The following is a 26,683-nucleotide window of genomic DNA, read 5'->3' on the forward strand; positions in this document are numbered from 1 at the left end:
TGGGGTTTTTGGTGATGTCATTTCCTGTTCGTTTTCTGTGGGGTTGATAGATGGTATCTAGATCTGTGTGTTTGTTTATGGTGTTGTGGTTGGAGTGCCTGGCCTCTAGGAATTCTCTGGCATGTCTTTGCTTAGCCTGTCCCAGGATAGATGTGTTGTCCCAGTCAAAATGGTGGTTTATTTCATCCATGTGTAGGGCTACGAGGGAGAGAGGGTTGTGTCTTTTTGTGGCTAGCTGGTGTTCGTGTATCCTGGTGGCTAACTTTCTTCCTGTTTGTTCTACGTAGTGTTTGTGGCTGTCCTTGCATGGAATTTTGTAGATGACGTTGGTTTTGTCCATGGGTTATACTTGGTCTTTTAAGTTTTTTAACTTTTTCATGCATAGGTTGGTGCTTGTATGCAATGAGCTACCAGAGGAAGTGGTGGAGGCTAGTACAATTGCAACTTTTAAAAGGCATCTGGATTGGTACAGGAATAGGAAGGGTTTAGAAGGATATGGGTCGGGTGCTGGCAGGTGGGACTAGATTGGGTTGGGATATCTGATCGGCATGGACAAGTTGGACCGAAGGGTCTGTTTCCGTGCTGTACATCTCTATTACTGTATGACTGGGCCACCAAGAGTGTAAAGGCCTGGATGGAGTGGAATTTGTCAAATTGTCTAAGAAAGTTTCATAAATCTATATGTAGAAGGCTCTACTTAGGAGGGTGCAAGACTGGAGCTCCTCTTAGCAAACAAGGTTAGACAAGTGACTAAACTGTCAGTCGGAGAGCACTTTGGGTCCAGTGACCAGAACTCTGATAGTTTTAACAGAGGGACCAAGGAGTATAAGTACATAGTTCTTTGAAAGTATTCCACAAGTTAATGTGCTAAACTAGAGCAAGGCCAATTCTGGGGCCATTAGATAGGATCCACCAGAGGTCAATTCGGTGAGTCTGTTTGAAGAAAAAGGAAAGACTGACAAATGGGAGGCTTTTAAAAGTGCGATATCAAGAGTCTAGGAACAGTATGTCTGAGTGATACTGAGGCTCTGGTCAGGAGATGGCAGACTCCATCTATCATCCCCTGAGAAAAAGAACAGGAAGTGACTTCATCACAGGAAATAACATCACCACAGGAAATGACATCACCAACCCAAAGAAACCCAAACATATAAATAGAAAGCAGGAATTTTCAGCATTGCTTCGCATGCGGTCCACTGAAGATATTACCTCGTAAGGTAACAAAATGTCTGGAAATGAACCTTTCAGCTCAGCAAGCAAACCTACATCCAAAATGTCCTTTTTTAGTACAGCTGTGAAATTCTCCTTAATCATTAATGCAACTCCTGCACCCTTTTTACGTCTCTATGTCCTTTGCCGAAACATCTAAACCCTGGAACATGGAGCTGCCATTCCTGTCCTTCTCTCAACCAATTTTCTGTAATGACTACAACATTGTAGTCCCAAGTACTAATCCAGGCTCTAAGCTCATCTGCCTTACCTGTTATACATCTTGCATTAAAATAAATACACTTCAGACCGCCAGTCCCGATATATTCATTCACCTGGTCCTGTCTCTTCTTCCTACTAGATTTACTTGATTTAAGCCCTCCCTTTACTTCAAATATACCACAGGCTGACCTACTTCTTTGGTTCTAATACCCCTCCACACTAGTTTAAACCCTCCCTCGTGGCTCTAGCAACCTCCCTACAAGGGAATTGGTGTCTTTTCCTGCCTTCCCCCAGTGACCTTTGATCTCCTTACTCATCAAGAACATGATTCTGAAATTTGACATCACAACCTTCCACTTAAGGGCGAAGTCCAACTTCTCATTGAGCTACAGATTCCAAAACTGCCAAAACACATAGTTCTGAGGGGGTGTCGGTTTGCTCGCCGAGCTTTAGGTTTGATATCCAGACCTTTCATTACCTGGCTAGGTAACATCATCAGTGGTAACCTCCAAATGAAGCGAAGCTGTTGTCTCCTGCTTTCTATTTATATGTTTGTCCTGGATGAGGTTCCTGGTGATGTCATTTCCTGTTCGTTTTCTGTGGGGTTGATAGATGGTATCTAGATCTATGTGTTTGTTTATGGTGTTGTGGTTGGAATGCCAGGCCTCTAGGAATTCTCTGGCATGTCTTTTCTTAGCCTGTCCCAGGACAGATGTGTTGTCCCAGTCGAAATGGTGGTTTTTTTCATCCGTGTGTAGGGCTACGAGGGAAAGAGGGTTGTGTCTTTTTGTGGCTAGCTGGTGTTCGTGTATCCTGGTGGCTAATTTCTTCCTGTTTGTCCTATGCAGTGTTTGTGGCAGTCCTTGCATGGAATTTTGTAGATGACGTTGGTTTTGTCCATGGGTTGTACTGAGTCTTTTAAGTTTTAGTTTTTGTTTGAGAGTGTTGGTGGGTTTGTGTGCTACTAGGATTCCAAGGGGTCTGGCTGTCACTTCTGAGCCTTCTTTGATGTATGGTAAGGTGGTTAGGGTCTCTGGCTGTGTTTGGTCTGCTTGTTGTGGTTTGTTCCTGGGGAATCTGCGGACTGTATTTTTTGAGTATCCGTTCTTCTTGAATATGTTGTATAGGTGGTTCTCCTCTGTTTTCCGAAGTTCGTCTGTGCTGCAGTGTGAGGTGGCTCGTTGGAATAGTGTCCTATCCACCATTTTGACTGGGGCAACACATCTATCCTGAGACAGGCTAAGCAAAGACATGCCAGAGAATTCCTAGTTGTCTTTCCCCTTTCACCCTAAATCTACACCCTACAGTTCTGGACTCCCCCACCCCAGGGGAAAGACATTGTCTATTTATCCTATCCATGCCCCTCATGATTTTGTAAACCTCTTTAAGATCACCCCTCAGCCTCCGACACTCCAGGGAAAACAGTCCCAGCCTATTCAACCTCTCCCTATAGCTCAAATCCTCTAACCCTGGCAACATCCTTGTAAATCTTTTCTGAACCCTTTCAGGTTTCACAGTCAATATAGGGGAAATTAAAATCTCCAACCAATGCTACTTTATTTTTCCTACAGGTATCTGCAATCTCTCTACACATATACTCCTCTAGTACCTGCTGGCTATTTGGGGGTCTATACTGCAGTCCCAGCAGAGATAACCATCCACTTCTTGTTTCTAAGTTTTAATCATCATTTGATGATCCCTTAAGCACTCTATATCCTCTCTAAGCACTTGTTGTTATATCATCCCTTATCAGAAGGCAGCTCCTCCTCCTCGCTTCCCGTGGCTTGTTACTTCACCACCCAATCCTGCTCCCATGCCCACATGTCTGTCCTGGGCCTGTGCAATGTTCCAGTGAAGCTCAACGCAAACTGGAGGAACAGCATCTCATCTTCCGACTCGGCACGTTACAGCCTGACGGTCTCAACAGTGAATTCAACAATTTCAGATGATTATCCCACCTCGACCCCTCGGTTTTCATTCTGCTCCGTAATTTTATTTCATTTATTTTAAAAAAAATTTTTCACTGTTCTGTACCTCTTATTTCTTGATTGTCTCTCTTTCTCTCGCTCCCCACTCTCTCATCACCTTTTTCCTCTCCTCTTCTCCCCTGTTTTCCATTTTGCCTCAGCTTCACTCATCCCCCCCCATTCCCCACATATTTTGTCACACACCACTGGCTTCAGCCTTGATCATTCACAGCTCCTAATCTCTCCATAATCTCTCCATGCACTGTCATTATCATCTCTTTACTGCTACCTTTGCTTCTGGAGGCATGACTCGCCTTCTCTCAACCTAGTATAAATACCTAGGAGAAAGTGAGGACTGCAGATGCGACCAACTCCCACAGACATTTACTACAAACCGACCGACTCCCGCACCTACCTAGATTACACCTCCTCCCACCCTGCCCCCTGTAAAAACGCCATCCCATATTCCCAATTCCTCCGCCTCCACCGCATCTGCTCCTAGGAGGACCAATTCCACCACCGAACAACTCAAATGGCCTCCTTCTTCAAAGACCTCAATTTCCCCTCCGACTTGGTTGACGACGCTCTCCACCGCATCTCCTCCACTTCTCACACCTCCACTCTTGAACCCCGCCCCTCCAATCACCACCAGGACAGAACCCCACTGGTCCTCACCTTCCACCTCACCAACCTACGGATACATCGTATCATCAGTCGTCATTTTTGTCACCTCCAGACAGACCCCACCACCAGGGATATATTTCCCTCCCCACCCCTATCTGCATTCAGGAGAGACCACTCCCTTCACGACTCCCTCGTCAGGTCCACACCCCCCACCAACCCAACCTCCACTCCCGGCACTTTCCCCTGCAACCGCAAGAAGTGCAAAACTTGCGCCCACACCTCCCCCCCTCACCTCCCTCCAAGGCCCCAATGGATCCTTCCATATCTGTCACAAATTCACCTGCACCTTCACACACATCATTTACTGTATCTGCTGCACCCGATGTGGTCTCCTCTACACTGGGGAGACAGGCCGCCTACTTGCGGAACGTTTCAGGGAACACCTCTGGGAAACCCGCACCAACCAACCCAACCGCCCCATGGCTGAACACTTTAACTCCCCCTCCCACTCGCCAAGGTCATGCAGGTCCTTGGCCTCCTCCATCGCCAGACCCAGGCCACATGACGCCTGGATTAAGAGCGCCTCATCTTCCGCCTAGGAACCCTCCAACCACACGGGATGAATGTAGATTTCTCCAGCTTCCTCATTTCCCCTCCCTCCACCTTATCTCAGTCCCAACCCTCGGACTCAGCACCGCCCACTTGACCTGCAATCTTCTTCCCGACCTCTCCGTCCCCACCCCCTCTCCGGCCTATCACCCTCACCCTCACCTCCTTCCACCTATCGTATTCCCAGCACCCCTCCCCCAAATTCCCTCCCCCCAACCTTTTATCTCAGCCTGCTTGGCACACCAGCCTCATTCCTGAAGAAGGGCTTATGCCCGAAACGTCAATTCTCCTGCTCCTTGGATGCTGCCTGGCCTGCTGTGTTTTTCCAGCACCACATTTTTCAACTCTAGTATAAATACCTCCCTATTTCTCCCTTTTTAAAGCTTTGACAAAGGGTCAGTTAGACTCGAAACATCAGCTCTTTTCTCTCCTTACAGATGCTGCCAGACCTGCTGAGATTTTCCAGCATTTTCTCTTTTGGTTTCAGATTCCAGCATCTGCAGTAATTTGCTTTCTCCCCCCTCCTCACTTACTTGTCCTTCTGTCACACCTGTAGCTTCTGTATCCTGGAACATTAAACTGCCAGTCCTGCCCTTCTTTCAGCCATGTTTTTGTTGTGGCTATAATATCCCAGTCCTAGAGCCAATCCATGCTCTGAGCTCATCTGCCTTACCAGTCAGGCCTTGTGCATTAATATAAATGCACTTTAAACCAGAAGTTATTTTCCCTCCCTTTACTGTGCCCCTGTCTATCGTGAATAGTAAACTTGCTCTCAATGGCTGATATATTTTCCTCTGACTTCTCGATAGTCCCTCTCTTATTTAGAATCGCACACCCTGCCAAACTAGTTTAAACCCTCCCAGGTAACACGAGCAAATCTCTTCACAAGGATATTGGTCACCCTACAGTTAGTAAGTTTGCAGACGATACAAAGATGAGTGGAATTGTGGATGGTGTAGAATGTTGTCAAAGGATACAGCAGGATACAGATCAGTTGCCAGAGAAATGGCAGGTGGAGTTTAATCCCATTACAAACTGCAGTTACCACATCTGCATCAGGTGTTGGTTGCTGGAGGAACTCTGGCACAAATCTTCGTGAATGAATATGAGTTAGTATCCATGACAGAGACATGGTTACAAGATGGTCACGACTGGGAGGTAAATATCCAGGAGCACCAGACTATTCAGAAGGACAGACAGGAAAGTAAGGGAAGTGGACACTCTGATATTCAAGGACGACACCAGGGCAGTGCTGAGAGATGACATAGGTTCTATGGAGAATAAGGTTGAATCCATTTGGGTGGAAATTAGAACTTCTAATAATAAAAGGTCACTGACAGGGATAGTCTATAGACGCCTGAATAATAACATCACACTGGGACAGACAATAAACAAAGGAATAACTAATGCCTGTAAAGATGGTACGGCAGTTATCATGGGGGATTTTAATCTACATGTTGATTGGTCGAACCAGGTTAGGGTAGCCTTGAGGAGGAGTTTGTTGAGTGAATCCATGATAGTTTTCTTGAACAGTATGTAATGGAACCAACGAGGGTCCTGTGTAATGAGACAGGAATAATTAATGACCTCATAGTTAGGGATCCTCTTGGAAGGAGCGATCACGGTATGGCTGAATTTAGGATACAGATGGAGAGTGTGAAGATAAAATTCAATAACAAGGTCCTGTGCTTTAACGATGAAGACATCAAGAGGAGTTGGCTAAAGTAGACCGGAAACAAAAACTTTATGGTGGGACAGTTGACGAGCAGTGGAAAACTATTAAAGCAATTTTTCAAAGTACTCAGCAAAAGTATATTCCAATGAAAAGGAAGCACTGTACGAAAAGTGGGAATATGCCATGGGTGTCTAAGGAAATAAGGAGGTTTTCAAATTGAAAGAGAAGGCATACAAAGTGGCCAAGATCAGCAGGAAACTAGAACATTGGGAAAGCTTTAAACATCAACAGAAAGCCAAAAAAAGAGCCATAAAGGAAAGTAAGATAGAACATGAGAAAAAAAAAACTAGCACAGAGTATAAAGAGAGATTGTAAATGTTTCTATTAATATATAAAATTTAAAAAATGTGCTGGAATAAACATTGGTCCTTTACAGATGACAAGGGGCATTTAGTCGTGGAATATGATGAAATGGCTGAGGCTTGATTAGGTATTTTGTATCAGTCTTCACAGCGGAGAATATGAATAACTTGCCAGTAATTGACAAAGCCATGAAGGTAGGTGAGGACCTGGAAACAATCATTATCATGGAAGAGGTAGTGTTCGGCAAGATAATGGAATTGAGGATAGACAAGTCTCCTGAATCTGATGGAATACATCCCAGGGTACTAAAAGAGATGGCAGGAGAAATAGCAAGTGCACTTGTGGTAATTCTCCAAAATTTGCTGGACTCTGGGGCAGTTCCAGCAGATTGGAAAACAGCAAATGTGACACCTCTGTTTAAAAAGGGCAGTAGACAAAAGATGGGGAATTATAGACTCGTTAGCTTAACTTCTGTAGTGGGGAAGGAGCTTGAATCTATTATCAAGAAAGAACTATCAAGGCATCGAGATAGAAATTGTCACGTTGGGCAGAAGCAGCATGAATTCATGAAGGGCAGGTCATGCTTAACTAATTTACTGGAATTCTATGAAGACATTATGAGCAGATGGACAATGGGGACCCAGTAGATGTAGTGTATCTAGATTTCCAAAAGGTCTTTGACAGGGTGCTGCACAAGAGGCTGCTGCATCAGATGAAGGTGCACGGTGTTATGGGCAATGTCTTAGCATGGATACAGGATTGGTTAACTAACAGGAAGCAAAGAGTGGGGATAAGTGAGTACTAGTCTGGTTGGAAATCAGTAACTCGTGGTGTGTCTCAGGAATCAGTGTTGGGATTGCAATTATTCACAATTTATTTAGATGATTTGGAGTTGGGGACCACGTGTAGTGTGTCAAAGTTTGCAGATGACACTAAGATGAGTGGCAGAGCAAAGTGTGCAGGGAACTGTGAAACTTTGCAGAGGAACATAGATACTTCACGTGAGTGGGCAAAGGTCTGGTAGATGGAATACAATGTTAATAAATGTGAAGTCATCCATTTTGGTCGGAGTAACAGTAAAAAGGATTGTTATTTGAATGGTAAAAAGTTGCAGCATGCTGCTATGCAGGGGGACCCTGGGTGTCCTTGTGCATGAATCACAGAGGGTTGGTCTGCAGGTACAACAGGTAATTAGGAAGGAAAATGAAATTTTGTCCTTCATTGCTGAAGGGATTGAGTTTAAAAGCAGGAAGGTTATGTTACAGCTGTACAGGTCACACCTGGAGTACTGTGTGCAGTTTCGGTCTCCTTACTTGAGAAAGGATGTACTGGCACTGGAGGGGGTGGACAGGAGGTTCACTAGGTTGATTCTGGAGTTGAGGGGGTTGGCTTATGAGGAGAGACTGAGTAGACTGGGATTATATTCATTGGAATTTAGAAGAATGAGGGAGGTCTTATAGAAACATGTAAAATTATGAAGGGAATTAATAAGATAGAAGTAGAGAGGATGTTTCACTGGCGGGTGAAACTATGACAAGAGGGCAAAGCCTCAAGATTAGAGTGAGCAGATTTCAGACTGAATTGAGGGGGAAGTGAAACTATGGATGTCCCTGCCCAGGGAAGTAGTTGATGCTACTTCAGTAAAAGTTTTTAAAGCTAAGGTAGATACTTTTTTCAACAATAAAGGAATTAAGGGTTACGGTGAGAGGGCAGGTAAGTGAAGCTGAGGTCATGAAAAGATCAGTCATGATTTCATTGAATGTTGTGGCCATTTTGGAGACATGGATAGAGTAGGGACAGGAATGGTTGTTGCAGGTTCCAGAGTTTAGATGTTTCAGTAAGAACAGGGAAGATGTAAAAGGGTGGGGGGGGGGGGGGGGGGGGGGTGGGGGGTGGGGTGGCATTGTTAGTCAAGGACAGTATTATGGTGGCAGAAGGGACAAATAAGGACTCGTCTACTGAGGTTGTATGGGCTGAGGTTAGAAACAGGAAAGGAGAGGTCACCCTGTTGGGAGTTTTCTATAGGCCTCCGAATTGTTCCAGAGATGTAGAGGAAAGGATTACAAAGACGATCCTGATAGGAGCGAGAGAGACAGGGTAATTGTTATGGGTGTCTTCAACTTTCCAAATATCGACTGGGAATATTATAGTTTGAGTACTATGACCTATCACCACCTCCCTCACCTTCGTCCACCTATCGCTTTCTCAGCTACCTTCCTCCTAAATCACCCCACTCCCATTTATCTCTCAGTCCCCGGCCCACAAACTTCATTCCTGATGAAGGGCTTATGACCAAAACAATGATTCTCCTGCTCCTGGGATGTTGTCTGACCTGTAGCACACATAATACTCCAGTTTTTGTCCGGTTTCCTGCCACAGTTTGTAGACAGGCCAAGGGGCGAGGTCCCATTGGATTTGGTACTGGGTAATGAATCCAGCCAGGTATTAGATTTGGAGGGAGGTGAGTACTTTGGTGATAGGGACCACAATTAGGTTATATTTACTTTAGCTATGTAAAGGGATGGGTTTATACTGCAGGGCAAGAGTTATAGCTGGGAGAAAGGCAATTATGATGCAATTAGGCAAGATTCAGGATGCGTGGAATGGGGAAGGAAACTGCAGGGGATGGGTACAATTGAAATGTGGAGCGTATTCAAGGATGAGCGACTGCATGTCCTTTATAAGTATGTACCGGTCAGACAGGGGGGAAGTTGTCCAGTGAGGAATCCGTGGTTTACTAAAGAAATTGAAACTCTTATAAAGAGGAAGCAGAAGGCTTATGTTAGGATGAGCTGCAAAGGCTCAGTTTGGGTACTAGAGAGGTACTAATTAGCCAAGAAAGACTGAAAGAGAGAGCTAAGAAGAGCCAGGAGGGGACATGAGAAGTCGTTGGCAGATAGGATCAAGGAAAATCCTAAGGCTTTCTACAGTATATCAGGATTAAAAGAATGACTAGAGTAAGATGAGGACCAGAATTGAGAGTGTGGTGCTGGAAAAGCACAGAAGGTCAGGCAGCATCCAAGGAGCAGGAGAATTGACGTTTCGGGCCAGAGACCTTCATCAGGAAGGGCTCTGGTCCGAAACATCAATTTTCATTTTTCTCAGATGCTGCCTGACCTGCTGTGATTTTCCAGCAACACACTCTCAACTCTGATCTCCAGTATCTGCAGACCTCACTGTCTCCTAAAATGAGGGCCAATCGAGGACAATAATAGGAAGTTGTGCATGGAGTCAGAGGAGATAGGGGAAGCATGAAATGAATATTTTTTGTCAGTATTTACACCAGAAAAAGACAATATTGTCAAGGAGAACATTGAGATACAGACTACCAGACTTGACAGGGTTAAGGTTCACAAGGAGGAGGTGTTAGAAATTCTGGAAAGTGTGATAATAAATAGGTCCCCTGGGCTGGATGGGATTTATCCTCAGGTTCTCTGGGAAGCCAGGGAGGAGATTGCAGAGCCTTACACTGTGATCTTTATGTTGTCATTGTCTACAGGAATAGTGCCAGAAGACTGGAGGATAGCAAATTTTGTTCTCTTGTTCAAGAAGGGGAGTAGAGACAACCCTGGTAATTATAGACCAGTGAGCCTTACTTCAGTTGTGGGTAAGGTATTGGAAAAGATTATAAGAAATAAGATGTATAATCATCTAGAAAGGAATAATTTGATTAGGAATAGTCAACACGGTTTTGTGAAGGGTCGGTCATGCCTCACAACTGATTGAGTTCTTTGAGAAGGTGACCAAACAGGTGGATGAGTGTAAAGTGGTTGATGTGGTGTATATGGATTTCAGTAAGGTACTTGATATGGTTCCCCATGGTCGGCTATTGCACAAAATACAGAGGCATAGGATTGAGGGTGATTTAGCGGTTTGGATCAGAAATTGACTTGCTGTAAGAAGACAGAAGGTGGTGGTTGATGGGAAATGTTCATCATGGAATTCAGTTACTGGTGGTGTACCGCAAGGATCTGTTTTGGGGCCACTGCTGTTTGTCATTGTTATAAATGACTGGATGAGGGCATAGAAGGGTGGGTTAATAAATTTGCAGATGACGCTAAGGTCGGTGGAGTTGTGGATAGTGCCGAAGGACATTGTGGGTTACAGAGGGAGATAGGAGAAAGTGAGGACTGCAGATGCTGGAGATCAGAGCTGAAAATGTGTTGCTGGAAAAGTGCAGCAGGTCAGGCAGCATCCAAGGAGCAGGAGAATCGACGTTTCTGTCATTCCTGAAGAAGGGCTCATGCTCGAAACGTCGATTCTCCTGCTCCTCAGATGCTGCCTGACCTGCTGCGCTTTTCCAGCAACACATTTTCAGTACAGAGGGAGATAGATAAGCTGCAGAGCTGGGCTGACAGGTGGCAAGTGGAGTTTAATGCGGAAAAGTGTGAGGTGCTTCACTTTGGAAGGAGCAACAGAAATAAAGATTACTGGGCTAATGGCTAATTCTTGGTAGTGTAGATGGATAGAGAGATCTCAGTGTCCAAGTACATTGATCCCTGAAAGTTGCCACCCAAGTTGATAGGGTTATTAAGAAGGCATATGGTGTGTTAGCTTTTATTGGTAGAGGGATTGAGTTTCAGAGCCATGAAGTCATGCTACAGCTGTACAAAACTCTGGTATGGCCAGTCAAAGACAGAAGTGGGAAGTTGTGTGTGGATCCTGTGGAGATCGGAGAGGTGCTAAATGAATATTTCTCATTGGTTTTCACTCAGGGAAAGGAGAATATTGTAGAGGAGAAGAATGGGATACGAGAGATTAGACTAGAAAGGATTGAGATTCGTAAGGAAGAGGTGTTATCAATTCTAGAAGGTTTGAAAGTAGACAAGTCGCCTGTGGGAAGCTCGGGAGGAGATGGTGGAGCCTTTGGCCTTGATCTTTGAGTTGTCATTGTCTACAGGTTTAGTATCTGAGGACTGGAGGATTGCAAATGTTGTGCCCTTGTTCAAGAAGGGCAGGAGAGATGACTCAGGTAATTATAGACCAGTGAGCCTTACCGCTGTTGTAGGAAAACCTTTGGAAAGGATTATAAGAGATAGGATTTATTATCATCTAGCAAGCAACAATTTGATTGGAGATAGTCAACATGGTTTCATCAAGGGCAGGTCATGTCTCACAAACCTCATTGAGTATTTTGAGAAGTGTTGTGTATCCCAGTGTTGTATACACCAGTGTTGTGTATCTCGATGATGTATACCCCTGTGTTGTATTCCCCAGTGATGTGTGCCCCTGTGTTGTATACCCCGGTGTTGTGTACCCCGGTGTTGTGTACCCCGGTGTTGTGTGCCCCGGTGTTGTGTGCCCCGGTGTTGTGTGCCCCGGTGTTGTGTACCCCGGTGTTGTGTACCCCGGTGTTGTGTACCCCGGTGTTGTGTACCCCGGTGTTGTATACCTGGTGTTGTATACCCTGATGTTGTCTGTGGGGTGTGCAGTCTATGGGATCTCTTTGATGTTCCTGACAGTCTGGGTGAGCACATCTGCAGGAAGTGCATAAAGCCGAGCACATGGTCACCCATATATCTTCGTCGGATATGTGGAACAGTCCATCTTCCGCACCAACCCCAACCTTTCCCTTCGCTACATTGATGACTGTATCGGCGCTACCTCGTGCTCCCACGAAGAGGTTGAACAGTTCATCCACTTTATCAACACATTCCACCCTGACCTCAAATTTACCTGGACCGTCTCAGACTCCTCCCTCCCCTTCCTAGACCTCTCCATTTTCTATCTCAGGCGACTGACTCAACTCGGACATTTACTATAAACCGACCGACTCCCACAGTTACCTAGATTACACCTCCTCCCACCCTGCCCCCTGTAAAAACGCCATCCCATATTCCCAATTCCTTCGCCCCCACCACATCTGATCCCAGGAGGACCAATTCCAATACCAAACAACCCAGATGGCCTCCTTCTTCAAAGACCGCAATTTCCCCTCAGACGTGGTTGACGATGCTCTCCACCGAATCTCCTCCACTTCCCGCTCCTCCGTCCTTGAGCCCCGCCCCTCCAATCACCACCAGGACAGAACCCCACTGGTCCTCACCTACCACCCTACCAACCTCCAGATACATCGTATCATCCTTCGTCATTTCCGCCACCTCCAAACAGACCCCACCACCAAGGATATATTTCCCTCCCCTCCCCAATCAGTGTTCCGGAAAGACCACTCCCTCCGCGACTCCCTCGTCAGGTCCACACCCCCCACCAACCCAACCTCCACTCCCGGCACCTTCCCCTGCAACCGCAAGAAATGCAAAACTTGCGCACACACCTCCCCCCTCACTTCCCTCCAAGGCCCCAAGGGATCCTTCCATATCCATCACAAATTCACCTGCACCTCCACACACATCATTTACTGCATCCGTTGCACCCGATGTGGCCTCCTCTATATTGGGGAGACAGGCCGCCTACTTGCGGAACTTTTCAGAGAACACCTCTGGGACACCCGCACCAACCAACCCAACCGCCCCGTGGCTGAACACTTTAACTCCCCCTCCCACTCCACCAAGGACATACAGACCATGGCAACATGACGCCTGGAGGAAGAGCGCCTCATCTTCCCCCTAGGAACCCTCCAACCACAAGGGATGAATGCAGATTTCTCCAGCTTCCTCATTTCCCCTCCCTCCACCTTACCTAAGTCCTAACCCTCGGACACAGCACTGCCTTCTTGACCTGCAATCTTCTTCCTGACCTCTCCGCCCCCACCCCCTCTCCGGCCTATCACCCTCACCTTAACCTCCTTCCACCTATCGCATTCCCAACGCCCCTCCCCCAAGTCCCTCCTCCCTACCTTTTATCTCAGCCCGCTTGGCACACCCTCCTCATTCCTGAAGAAGGGCTTATGCCCGAAACATCGATTCTCCTGCTCCTTGGATGCTGCCTGACCTGCTGCGCTTTTCCAGCAACACATTTTTCAGACATGGTCACCCAGGCCCATCAGGAAGGGCGCTGAGAGAGGGGCTGGGTGACCTTCGCTCAGAAGACGGGTAGCTGCCAGGTCAGTACTTTGGAAATCTGCAGAGTGCACCTCACTCAAGTGTAGTTGTGATGTTGGAAAACAGTGAGAGTGGTGTTTTCTCTGGGGAGTGCAGTCAGGGTCCAGCCACCCTGGGAGCAAAAACGAGAGGGAGAATACCCATGATGGGAGATTCAACCCCAGGGGTACAGGCTGGCACTTCTGCAGCCACAGGCATGATTCCAGGATGTGAGTATAGGGATAGACAGGTAAAGCAGATGAATATGTGGTCAAAGATTTGGAGCAACAAAGGAGGACTTCAGATTCTTTGGTCAGTGGATCCATTTCTGGAGAAGGTGGGATGTCCATAAATCTGACAGGTTGTAACTTACTCCTAATTTCTCCACCTCTGCCATATCTGCTTCCATCAGGAGTAATCCCATTCCAGGACATCCCAGATGACCTCCTATTTCAGAGACCACAATCTCCCCTCTCGCATGATCAACAATGCCATCCAGCACATCTGCTCCACCTCCCACACTTCTGCACTCAAACCCCACCTCTCCAACCGCAACAAGGTTAGAATCCCCGATCCTCACCTTCCATTCCAACAACCTCCAGATATAGTGCGTTATCCTCCACAATTTCCACCACCTACAATCAGACCCCACCACCAGAGTCGTATTTCCCTCCCCACCCCTATCTGTGTTTTGGAGAGACCATTCCCTTCATGACTCCCTCGTTAGGTCCACACCTCTTACCAACTCACCTTCCACTCTCAGCACCTTCCCTTGCCACTGCAAGAGGTGTGAAACCTACACCCACACCTCTCCCTCACCTCCATCAAAGGTCCCAAAGGATCTTTTCACATCTGGTGGAGATTTTCCTGCACATCCACTCACCACATCTTTTACTCTCAATGTGGGAGTTGTGGGAGCCAGTTTGACATGGTAAGGTAACTAGTTTATTTCCTAATTATTTTTTAGTAGTCACTTCGGGAGTTAGAATAGTGGGAATGGAGTTTAGGGCAGTGGAATATTCCTCCTGCAGAATGTGGGAAGTAAGGGTCACCACTGGTGTCCCTGCTGACTACATCTGTGGGAAATGCACCCAACAGCAGCTCCTCGAAAACCGCGTTAGGGAGCTGGAGTTGGAGTTGGATGAACTTCGGATCATTCGGGAGGCAGAGGGGTTATTAACAGGACTTAGAGAAGTAGTCACTCCCCCGATAAAAGAAGATGACAGATGGGTGACAGTTAGGGAGCAGAAAGGGAACCGGCAGGCAGTGCAGGGATCCCCTGTGGCCATTCCCCTCAACAATAAGTATACCATTTTGGATACTGTTGTGGGGGGGGGGGGAATGACTTACCAGGGGAAAGCAGTGGGGCAGAGCAAGGGGGAAGAGAAGCAGAGCAGTAGTCATTGGGGACTCCATAGTTAGGGGGACAGATAGGAGGTTCTGTGGGGACGAGAGAGACTCACGGTTAGTGTGTTGCCTCCCGGGTGCCAGGGTCCGTGATGTCTCTGATCGTGTATTTGGGATCCTTCGGGGGGAGGGAGAGCAGCCCCAAGTCGCGGTCCACACTGGCACCAATGAAATAGGTCAGAAGAGAGATGGGGACTTGAGGCAGAAATTCAGGGAGCTAGGATAGAAGCTTAGAGCTAGGACAAATAGAGTTGTTCTCTCTGGTTTGCTGCCCGTGCCACGTGCTCGTGAGGTGAGGAATAGGGAGAGAAAGGAATGGAACACGTGGCTACAGGGATGGTGCAGGAGGAAGGGTTTCGGGATTTTGGATAATTGGAGCTCTTTCTGGGGTAGGTGGGACCTCTACAAGCAGGATGCTCTTCATCTAAACCAGAGGGGTACCAATATCCTGGGTGGGAAATTCACTAAAGCTATTAAGGTGGATTTAAAGTAATACAACAGGGGGATGGAAACCAAAATTGTAGGACAGGCACAAAAGAGGATGAGAGCAGGGAGCTCCACAATCAAGTATCTGACACTGGCAAGCAAGAACCTGGTTAGAAATGTGTGTACTTCAACGCGAGAAGCATCCAAAATAAAGTGGGGTGAACTGGCAGTGTGGGTTGGGACTTCGATGTTGTGGCCAATACAGAGACATGGATAGAGCAGGGACTGGAATGGCTGTTGCAGGTTCTGGGATTCAGATGTTTCAGTAAGAACAGAGAAGAAGGTAAAAGAGGGGGAGGTGTGGCATTGTTGATCAGGGACAATATTACAGCTGTAGAAAGGATGTTTGGGGACTCGTTAACTGAGGTAGTATGGGCCGAGGTTCGAAACAGGAAAGGAGAAGTCACCATGCTGAGAGTTTTCTATAGGCCTTCGAATAGTCCCAGAGATGTAGTGGAAAGGATAGCAAAGATGATTCTCGATAGGAGTGAGAGAGGCAGGGTAGTTGTCATGGGGGACTTCAACTATCCAAATATTGACTGGGAACACTACAGTCCGATTACAAAGATGGGTCAGTTTCTGTCCAGTGTGTGCAGGAGGGCTTCCTGACACAGTATGTAGACAGGCCTACAAGGGGCGAAGCCACTTTAGATTTAGTACTGGGTAACGAGCCTGGCCAGGTGTTGGATTTGGAAATGGGTGAGCACTTTGGAGACAGCGATCACAATTCTGTCAGGTTTACTTTAGTGATGGAAAGGGATAGGTGTACTCCACCGAGCAAGAGTTACAGCTGGGGGAAGGGAAATTACGATGCAATTAGGAAAGATTTAGGAAGCGTAGAATGGGGAAGGAAACTGCAGGGGATGGGCACATTAAAAATGTGGAGCTTATTCAAGGAAAAGCTCCTGTGTGTCCTAGATAAGTATGTATCTGTCAGGCAGGGAGGAAGATATAGAACGCGTGAGTCGTGGTTTACTAAGGAAATGGAATCCCTGGTCAAGAAGAAGAAGAAGGCTTATGTTAGGACAAAATGTGAAAACTCAGGGTGCTTGAGGGTTACAAAGAAATCAGGAAAGACCTAAAAAGAGAGCTCAGAAGAGCCAGGAGGAGACATGAGAAGTTGTTGGCGGATAGGATCAGGGTTAACCCTAAGGCTTTCCATAGGTATGTCAGGAATAAAAGAATGATGAGAGTTAAATTAGGGTCAATCAAGGATAATAGTGGGAATTTGTGTTTGGAGTCAGAGGAGATAGGGGAAGCACTAAATAAATATTTTTCAACAGTGTTCACTATAGAAAATGAAAATGTTGGCGAGGAAGATACAGAGATACTTGCATTTAGACTAGAAGAGATTGAGGTTCACAAGGAAGAGGTATTAGAAATACTGCAGAGTGTGAAAATAGACAAGTCCCCTGGGCCGGATGGGATCTATCCTAGGATCCTCTGGGAAGCAAGGGAAGAGATTGCCGAGCCTTTGGCATTGATCTTCAATTCATCATTGTCTACAGGAATAGTGCCTGAGGACTGGAGGATAGCAAATGTGCTTCCCTTATTCAAAAAGGGTAGTAGAGACAACCCTAGCAATTATAGACCAATGAGTTTCACTTCAGTTGTTGGTAAAGTGTTGGAAAAGGTTATAAGAGATAGGATTTATAACCATCTAGAAAAAAATAATCTGATCAGGGACAGTCAGCATGTTTTTGTGAAGGGTAGGTCGTGCCTAACGAATCTTATTGAGTTTTTTGACAAAGTGACCAAACAGGTAGATGAGTGTAAACCGGTTGATGTGGTGTAAATGGATTTCAGCAAGGCATTGGATAAGGTTCCCCACAGTAGGCTATTGTACAAGATGCGGAGGAATAGGATTGTGGGAGATATAGCAGTTTGGATCAGTAATTGGCTTGCTGAAAGAAAACAGAGGGTTGTAGTTGATGGAACATGTTCATCTTGGTGTCCAGTAACTAGCAGCGTACCGCAAGGGTCGGTGTTGGGTCCACTGCTGTTCGTCATTTTTATAAATGAGCTGGATGAGGGCATAGAAGGGTGGGTTAGTAAATTTGCAGATGACACTAAGGTCGGTGGAGTTGTGGATAGTGACGAAGGATGTAGTAGGTTGCAGAGAGACAGAGACAGGATGCAGAGCTGGGCTAAGAGTTGGCAAATGGAGTTTAATGTGGACAAGTGTGAGGTGATACACTTTGGACAGAGTAATCGGAATGCAAAGTACTGGGCTAATGGTAAGATTCTTAGGAGTGCAGATGAGCAGAGAGATCTCGGTGTCCAGGTACACAGATCCTTGAAAGTTGCCACCCAGGTTGACAGGGTTGTTAAGGAGGCATACAGTGTTTTAGCTTTTATTAATACAGGGATCGAGTTCCGGAACTATGAGGTTATGCGACAGCTGTACAAAACTCTGGTGTGGCCGCACTTGGAGTATTGCGTGCAGTTCTGGTCACCGCATTATAAGAAGGATGTGGAAGCTTTGGAAAGGGTGCAGAAAAGATTTACTCGGATGTTGCCTGGTATGGAGGGAAGGTCTTATGAGGAAAGGCTGAGGGACTTGAGGCTGTTTTTGTTAGAGAGAAGAAGGTTGAGAGGTGACTTAATAGAGACATACAAGATAATCAGAGGGTTAGATAGGGTGGACAGGGAGAGCCTTTTTCCAAGTATAGGGATGGCAAACACGAGGGGACACAAATTTAAAGTGAGGGCAGATAGGTATAAGACAGATGTCAGAGGTAGTTTCTTTACTCAGAGAGTAGTAAGGGTATGGAATGCTTTGCCTGTAACAGTAGTAGATTCGCCAACTTTAAGTGCATTTAAGTCGTGATTGTACAAGCATATAGACGTACAGGGAATAGTATAGGTGGGATGGGCTTCTGATTGCCACACGGACTCCGGACCACCTTTAAACCAGCAGAGTTCGGACCCAAACAGGACAAACAGTACAGACTACAGATTCAAAAACACCAGCAACAGTTCTCCTTCAAGATCCTCCGCTCTACGCTTGCAGCAATGCGCCGTCACCTAACCTCTCTACAGTCAGCCTTGCCTCAGCTGAGGGCCACACTCTCTCAGAATTGCAAAGGACCCACTCTGTACGACATCCTCAGGAGAATTCATACTCTCAACAAACAGTATTTCAATTCCATCTCAAACATCAAAAACTGTAAGTACAACAAACTTTTATCCACCCACCTCCATAAACAGCGCACCTCAAACATTCCAGAAGATTCCCCTGGCCTCGGAAACGCCATTAGCCATGTGGCTGACGCAGCTACCACGCTGAGTGATGATGTCACTTCCGCCCCCATCATGGCCACTCCCACAGCCACTTCCGCCCCTCACATCATCGCTGATGCCACACGCTCAGTGACCTCCACCACCCCTACTGCCATGATCACCACCACTTCCGCCCCCACCAGCGCCACTCACCTGCATTCTGCTGACACGGCCCCCACAGACCCCACTGTCACTATCCCCACCCCCCAGAACCCCGAGGGCAACATTACCCCAGCTCATGCCTCCACCCCCATTCCCCCCACCATCACACCCACTCCAGGTACTGGCTCGACCCCACTCCCAGCTCCACACCCGCACCAGATCCCAGCTCCCGGCCCTGCCGAGTTGTCACCATCCCCCCAGACCTCCCACTCACTGAGGATGAACGATCAGTCCTCAGCAAAGGACTCACCTTCATCCCCCTCCATCCACGCATCAATGAATTTAATACACGACGTGACATCGAACAATTCTTCCGTCGCCTCCGCCTCCGAGCTTACTTTCACAATCAGGACTCCCGCCCACCTTCCGAGGACCCCTTCGCCCACCTCCAACACACTGCATCCACCTGGACACCCCGCGCTGGCCTATTACCTGCCCTCAACCTCTTCATTTCCAACTGCCGCCGGGACATTAACCGCCTCAACCTGTCGACACCCCTCCCCCACTCCAACCTCTCACCCTCACAACGCGCAGCCCTCCAATCCCTCTGCTCCAATCCCAACCTCACCATTAAGCCAGCGGATAAAGGGGGCGCAGTGGTAGTCTGGCGCACTGACCTCTACACAACTGAAGCCAAACGTCGACTCGAAGACACCTCTTCCTACTGCCCCCTCGACCATGACCCCACCCCCCATCACCAAACCATCATCTCCCAGACCATACAGAACTTCATCACCTCAGGAGATCTCCCACCCACAGCTTCCAACCTCATAGTCCGGGAACCCCGCACTGCCCGGTTCTACCTCCTTCCCAAGATCCACAAGCCTGACCACCCTGGCCGACCCATTGTCTCAGCATGCTCCTGCCCCACTGAACTCATCTCTACCTACCTCGACACTGTCCTATCCCCCCTAGTCCAGGAACTCCCCACATATGTTCGAGACACCACCCACGCCCTCCACCTCCTCCAAGACCTCCGTTTCCCCAGCCCCCAACGCCTCATCTTCACCATGGATATCCAATCCCTCTACACCTCCATCCACCATGACCAGGGCCTCCAAGCCCTCCGTTTTTACCTCTCCAGACGTCCCCAACAGTACCCTTCCACCGACACTCTCATTCGTTTGGCCGAACTGGTCCTCACCCTTAACAATTTCTCCTTTGAATCCTCCCACTTCCTCCAGACCAAAGGGGTAGCCATGGGCACACGTATGGGCCCTAGCTATACCTGTCTCTTTGTTGGCTACGTAGAGCAGTTGATCTTCCGTAATTACACCGACACCACTCCCCACCTCTTCCTCCGCTACACTGATGACTGCATTGGCGCCACCTCGTGCTCCCGCAAGGAGGTTGAGCAATTCATCAACTTCACCAACACATTCCACCCTGACCTTAAATTTACCTGGGCCATCTCTGACACCTCCCTCCCCTTCCTGGACCTCTCCATCTCCATTAATGACGACCGACTTGACACTGACAATTTTTACAAACCCACCGACTCCCACAGCTACCTGGATTACACCTCTTCCCACCCTACCTCTTGCAGAAATGCCATCCCGTATTCCCAATTTCTCCGCCTCCGCCGGATCTGCTCCCAGGAGGACCAGTTCCACCAATGAACACACCAGATGGCCTCCTTCTTTAGAGACCGCAATTTCCCTTCCCACGTGGTTAAAGATGCCCTCCAACGCATCTCGTCTACATCCCGCACCTCTGCCCTCAGACCCCATCCCTCCAACCGTAACAAGGACAGAACGCCCCTGGTGCTCACCTTCCACCCTACCAACCTTCGCATAAACCAAATCATCCGCCGACATTTCCGCCATCTCCAAACAGACCCCACTACCAGGGATATATTTCCCTCCCCACCCCTTTCCGCCTTCCGCAAAGACCGTTCCCTCCGCGACTACCTGGTCAGGTCCACGCCCCCAAACAACCCACCCTCCAATCCTGGCACCTTCCCCTGCCACTGTAGGAACTGTAAAACCTGTGCCCACACCTCCTCCCTCACCTCTATCCAAGGCCCTAAAGAAGCCTTCCACATCCATCAAAGTTTTACTTGCACATCCACTAACATCATTTATTGTATCCGTTGCTCCCGGTGCAGTCTCCTCTACATTGGGGAGACTGGGCGCCTCCTAGCAGAGCGCTTTAGGGAACATCTCCGGGACACCCGCACCAATCAACCGCACCGCCCCGTGGCCCAACATTTCAACTCCCCCTCCCACTCTGCCAAGGACATGGAGGTCCTGGGCCTCCTTCACCGCCGCTCCCTCACCACCAGACGCCTGGAGGAAGAACGCCTCATCTTCCGCCTCGGAACACTTCAACCCCAGGGCATCAATATGGATTTCAACAGTTTCCTCATTTCCCCTTTCCCCACCTCACCCTAGTTCTAAACTTCCAGCTCAGTAACTGTCCCCATGACTTGTCCGGACTTGTCCTACCTGCCTATCTCCTTTTCCACCTATCCACTCCACCCTCTCCTCCTTGACCTATCACCTTCATCCCTTTCCCCACTCACCCATTGTACTCTATGCTACTTTCTCCCCACCCCCACCCTCCTCTAGCTTATCTCTCCACACTTCAGGCTCACTGCCTTTATTCCTGATGAAGGGCTTTTGCCCGAAACGTCAATTTCGAAGCTACTTGGATGCTGCCTGAACTGCTGTGCTCTTCCAGCACCACTAATCCAGATTCAGATTGGTATGACAGGGCGGCACAACATCGAGGCCGAAGGGCCTGTACTGCGCTGTAATGTTCTATGTTCTATGGTCTCTACATTGGGGACACAAGACACCAACTCGCAGAGTGGTTCAGGGAACATACCACCAACCACCCCACCGCCCTGTGGCTGGCATTTCAACTCCCCCTCCCACTCCTCCAAGGACATGCTAGTCCTGGGCCTCCTCCAAGCCCCCCACCACCTGGAAGAAAAACACCTCATCTTATGCCTTGGGACCCTTAAACCAATGACATCAACATCAACTTCACCCGTTTCCTTATCTCCTCTCCCCCCACCTCATCCCGGATCCAAACCTCCAGATTGGCAACACACTCTTGATCTGTCCTACCTGTCCACCTTCCTTCTCACCTACCTGGTCTACCCTCCACACTGACCTATCATAACTAGCCAACAATTAAGGAGAGTCAGGAAGCAGAGTTGAATATGGGAGCCAGTACAACAGAGAAAGTGCTAGCAAAGCTAAAAAGTCTAAAAATTGATAACTCTCCTGGCCCTGATGGGCTACATCCTGGAGTTCTAAGGGAGGTGGCTGAGGAAATAGCGGAGGCACTGACTGTGATCTTTCAAATATCACTGGAGTCAGGGAAATTCCCAGATGATTGGAAAATCGCTGTTGTAACTCCCTTATTCAAGAAAGGATCAAGACAAAAGATGGAAAATTATAGGCTGATCAGCCTAACCTCGGTTGTAGGTGAAATTCTAGAATCCATCTTTAAGGATGAGGTTTCTAAATTCTTAGAAGTGCAGGGTCGGATTAGACCAAGTCAGCATGGATTTAGTAAGGGGAGATCATGCCTGACAAACTGTTGTTATTCTTTGAAGAGGTGACAAGTAGGTTAGACCAGGGAAACCCAGTGGATGTTATCTATCTACGCTTCCAAAAGGCCTTTAATAAGTTGCCTCACAGGAGGGTGCTGAGTAAGGTGAGGGCCCATGGCGTTCGAGGTGAGCTGCTGGGATGGATTGAGGATTGGCTATCTGACAGAAGGCAGAGAGTTGGGATAAGAGGTTCTTTTTCGGAATGGCAGCCGGTGACAAGTGGTGTCCCGCAGGGTTCAGTGTTGGGGCCACAGCTGTTCGCATTATATATTAATGATCTGGATGAAAGGACTGGGGGCATTCTGGCGAAGTTTGCCGATGATACGAAGATAGGTGGACAGGCAGGTAGTACTGAGGAAGTGGGGAGGCTGCAGAAGGATCTGGACAGTTTGGGAGAGTGGTCCAGGAAATGGCTGATGAAATTCAACGTGAGCAAATGCGAGGTCTTGCACTTTGGAAAAAAGAATACAAGCATGGACTACATTCTAAATGGTGAGAAAATTCATAAAGCCAAAGTACAAAGGGATCTTGGAGTGCTAGTCGAGGATTCTCTAAAGGTTGATTTGCAGGTTGAGTCCGTGGTTAAGAAAGTGAATGTAAAGTTGTCATTTATCTCAAGAGGGTTGGAATGTAAAAGCAGTGATGTGCTACTGAGACTTTATAAAGCTCTGGTTAGGCCCCATTTGGAGTACTGTGTCCAGTTTTGGTCCCCACACCTCAGGAAGGACATACTGGCACTGGAGCGTGTCCAGCGGAGATTCACACGGATGATCCCTGGAATGGTAGGTCTAACATATGAGGAATGGCTGAGGATCCTGCGATTGTATTCATTAGAGTTTAGAAGGTTGAGGGGAGATCTAATAGAAACTTACAAGATTATGCATGGCTTAGAAAGGGTGGATGCTGGGAAGCTGTTTCCGTTAGGCAAGGAGACTAGGACCTGTGGACACAGCCTTAAAGAATTAGAGGGGGTAAATTCAGAACAGAAATGCAGAGACATTTCTTCAGCCAGAGAGTGGTGGGCCTGTGGAATTCATTGCTGCAGAGTGCAGTGGAGGCTGGGACGCTAAATGTCTTCAAGGCAGAGATTGATAAATTCTTGATGTCACAAGGAATTAAGGGCTACGGGGAGAATGCGGGTAAGTGGAGTTGAAATGCCCATCAGCCATGATTGAATGGTGGAGTGGACTCGATGGGCCGAATGGCCTTCCTTTCACTCCTATGTCTTATGTTCTTATGGTCTTACCCTCCCCGCTCCCCCCTCCCCTCCACCTGCACCTACCTATCACTTTCCCAGCTACCTTCCCCCCACCCAGACCTTCCTATTTAGCTCTCAGCCCCTTCCCCAACACCTCCCCCACCCCCCCCAATATTCCTCATGAAGGGCTTATGCCCAAAATGTCAACTCTCCTGCTCTTTGGATGCTGCCTGACCTGCTGTGCTTTTCCAGCATTACCCTTTTCAATTCTGACTCTCCAGCATCTGCAGTCCTCACTTTCTCCAGGTGGTAACTGAATGAGAATGAGACCAATATCCCTGTGGTGGTGTTTGCTAGTGTAATTGATGCAGTTAAAAATAACACAACACCAGATTATAGTCTAACAGGTTTATCTGGAAATACAAACTTTTGGAGTGCTGCTCCTTCATCAGGTAGTTAGTGGGAGCAATATCAGAGGACACAGAATTTATAGTAAAAGATCAAAGTGTCATACAACTAATATGATGTATTGAACAACCTATATTGCTGTTAAGTTTTTTAATTACTTCGAATGGGCTGCAGGTTTCATAGAACATAGAACAGTACAGCACAATACAGGCCCTTTGGCCCTTGATGTTCTGTTGGCCTTTTATCCTACTCTAAAGATCAGACTAACCTACATACCTTTCATTGTACTATCATCCATGTGCCTATCCAAGAGTCACTTAAATGTCCCTAATGTATCTGACTCTACCACCACCACTGGGCAGTGCATTCCACACACCCATCACTCTCTGTGTAAAGAACTTACCTCTGACATTTCCCCTAAACCTTCCTTATGCTCCCTTTTGATAGACATTTCCACCTGGGTAAAAGTCTCTGGCTATTCACTCTTCCTTTGCATTTCAACACCTTGTACACCTCTACCAAGTCACCTCTCATTCTTCTTTGCTCCAGTGAGAAAAGCCTTACCTCCCTCAACCTTTCTTCATAAGACATGTCCCAGGCAGCATCCTGGTAAATCTCCTCTCCACCCTCACTTCCACATCCTTCCTATAATCAGGTGCCCAAAACTGAACACAATATTCCAAGTGAGGTCTAACCAGGGCTGTATAGAGCTGTAATGTAACCTCAAGGCTCTTAAATTCAATTCCGCTGTTAATGAAAACCAACACGCCTCATGCCTTTTTAACAATCTTGTAAACATTAAGGGATCTACGGACATGGACCCTAAGTTCCCTCTGTTTCTCCACACTGCCAAGAATCTTGCCTTTTACCCTGTATTCTGCATTCAAATTTGACCTTCCAAAATGAATCACTTTACATTTTACCAGGTTGATCTCCTTCTGCCACTTCTCTATCAGCCCATTATCCATTCTGTCAATGTCCCGTTGCAACCTACAACAGCCCTTCACACTATCCACAACTCCACCAACCTTCGTGTCTCCAGTAAATGTACTAACACACCCCTCCACTTCCTCACCCAAGCCATTTATAAAAATCACAAAGAGCAGAGGTCCTAAAACAGATTACACACACACACACACACACACAAGTCCATGGGGTGGATTTGCATTTTCAGATCTGTATTTTGTTCAAACAAGCGCACAATCTGTCGGCAGTCAGCCCATGTGACAGTTTATAAATTTCTACTTTGGAAATCGAACCAGTCTGACTGAAGGTTGGGATATAGACAGACTCTAACTTCAAAGAAGTATTGGGATTCACATATTAATGAATTGAAACCTGCAACCCCATTCTAAGTTATTGAAGACTTAACAGCAATCTAGGTTTGTTCAATGCATCGCATCAGTGGTATGACACTTCGATCTTTTTACTGTAAATTCTGTGTCCTATAATCCTGCCGTACTAGCTGCATGATCAAAGAGCAGCGCTCCGAAAGCCAGTACTTCCAAATAAACCTATTGGACTTGGTGTTCAAGAGTGTGTTGCTGGAAAAGCACAGCCGGTCAGGCAGCATCCAAGGAGCACAGGAATCAACGTTTCAGGCAGGAGTCCTTCATCAGGAGCGAGGTTTGTGGGCCAGGGGGCTGTGAGATAAATGGGAGGGGGGTGGGGCTGGGGGAAAGGTAGCTGGGAATGTGATAAGTAGATGAAGGTGATAGGTCAGAGAGGAGGGTGGAGCAGATAGGTGGGAAGGAAGATGGCCAGGTCAGGAGGGTGGTGTTCAAGAAGGCGATGCCAAGTTGGAAGGTTGGAACTGGGATAAGGTGGGAGGGAGGGGAAATGAGGAAACTGGTGAAATCCACATTGATCTCATGTGGTTGGAGAGTCCCAAGACAGAAGATGAGGTGTTCTTCCTTCACACGTTGAGTGGTTAAGGTTTGGCGGTGGAGGAGGCCCAGGACCTGCATGTCCCTGGCAGAGTGGGAGGAGGAGTTAGAGTGTTCAGCTACAGGGTGGTGGGATTGTTTAGTGCATGTCCCAGAGAAGTTCTCTGAAACATTCCGCAAGTTGACGTCCTGTCTCCCCGATATACAGACCACATCGTAACAACGGACACAGTAATTGACATTTGTGGAGGTACAGGTAAATTTCTGTTGGATGTGGAAGGCTCCTTTGGGGCTTGGAGGGAGGTGAGGGGGGAGGTGTGGGCGCTGGTTTTGCAATTCCTGCAGTGCTGGGGGAAGGTGTTGGGTATGGAGGGTGGGTTGGTGGAGCGTGTGGACCTAACAAGAGAGTCATGGAGGGAATAGTCTCTGCAAAATACAGATAGGGGTGGCGTCTGTTTGTAGGTGGAGGAAATAGTGGAGGTTGATGTGTTTTATTTGGAGGTTGGTGGGGTGGAAGGTGAAGAAGAGTTCTGTCTTTGTTGCAGTTGGAGAGCTGGGGTTCAAGGTGGAGGAGATGTGCTGGAGGGCAACTTTAACCACGTGGGAGGGGAAATTACAGTCTTTGAAGGAGGAGGCCATT

The 26,683-nt window shown here is 47.5% G+C and overlaps 1 protein-coding gene across 1 annotated transcript in view; it reads right to left on the reverse strand.

The window, feature by feature from the left end:
• slc1a3a (solute carrier family 1 member 3a) overlaps positions 1-26,683 on the reverse strand; it is a 249,089-nt gene that overhangs the window by 118,184 nt on the left and 104,222 nt on the right. The gene's annotated exons all lie outside the window — the stretch shown is intronic.

Source organism: Chiloscyllium punctatum, chromosome 2, assembly GCF_047496795.1.
Source record: "Chiloscyllium punctatum isolate Juve2018m chromosome 2, sChiPun1.3, whole genome shotgun sequence".
Lineage (NCBI taxonomy): Eukaryota > Metazoa > Chordata > Chondrichthyes > Orectolobiformes > Hemiscylliidae > Chiloscyllium > Chiloscyllium punctatum.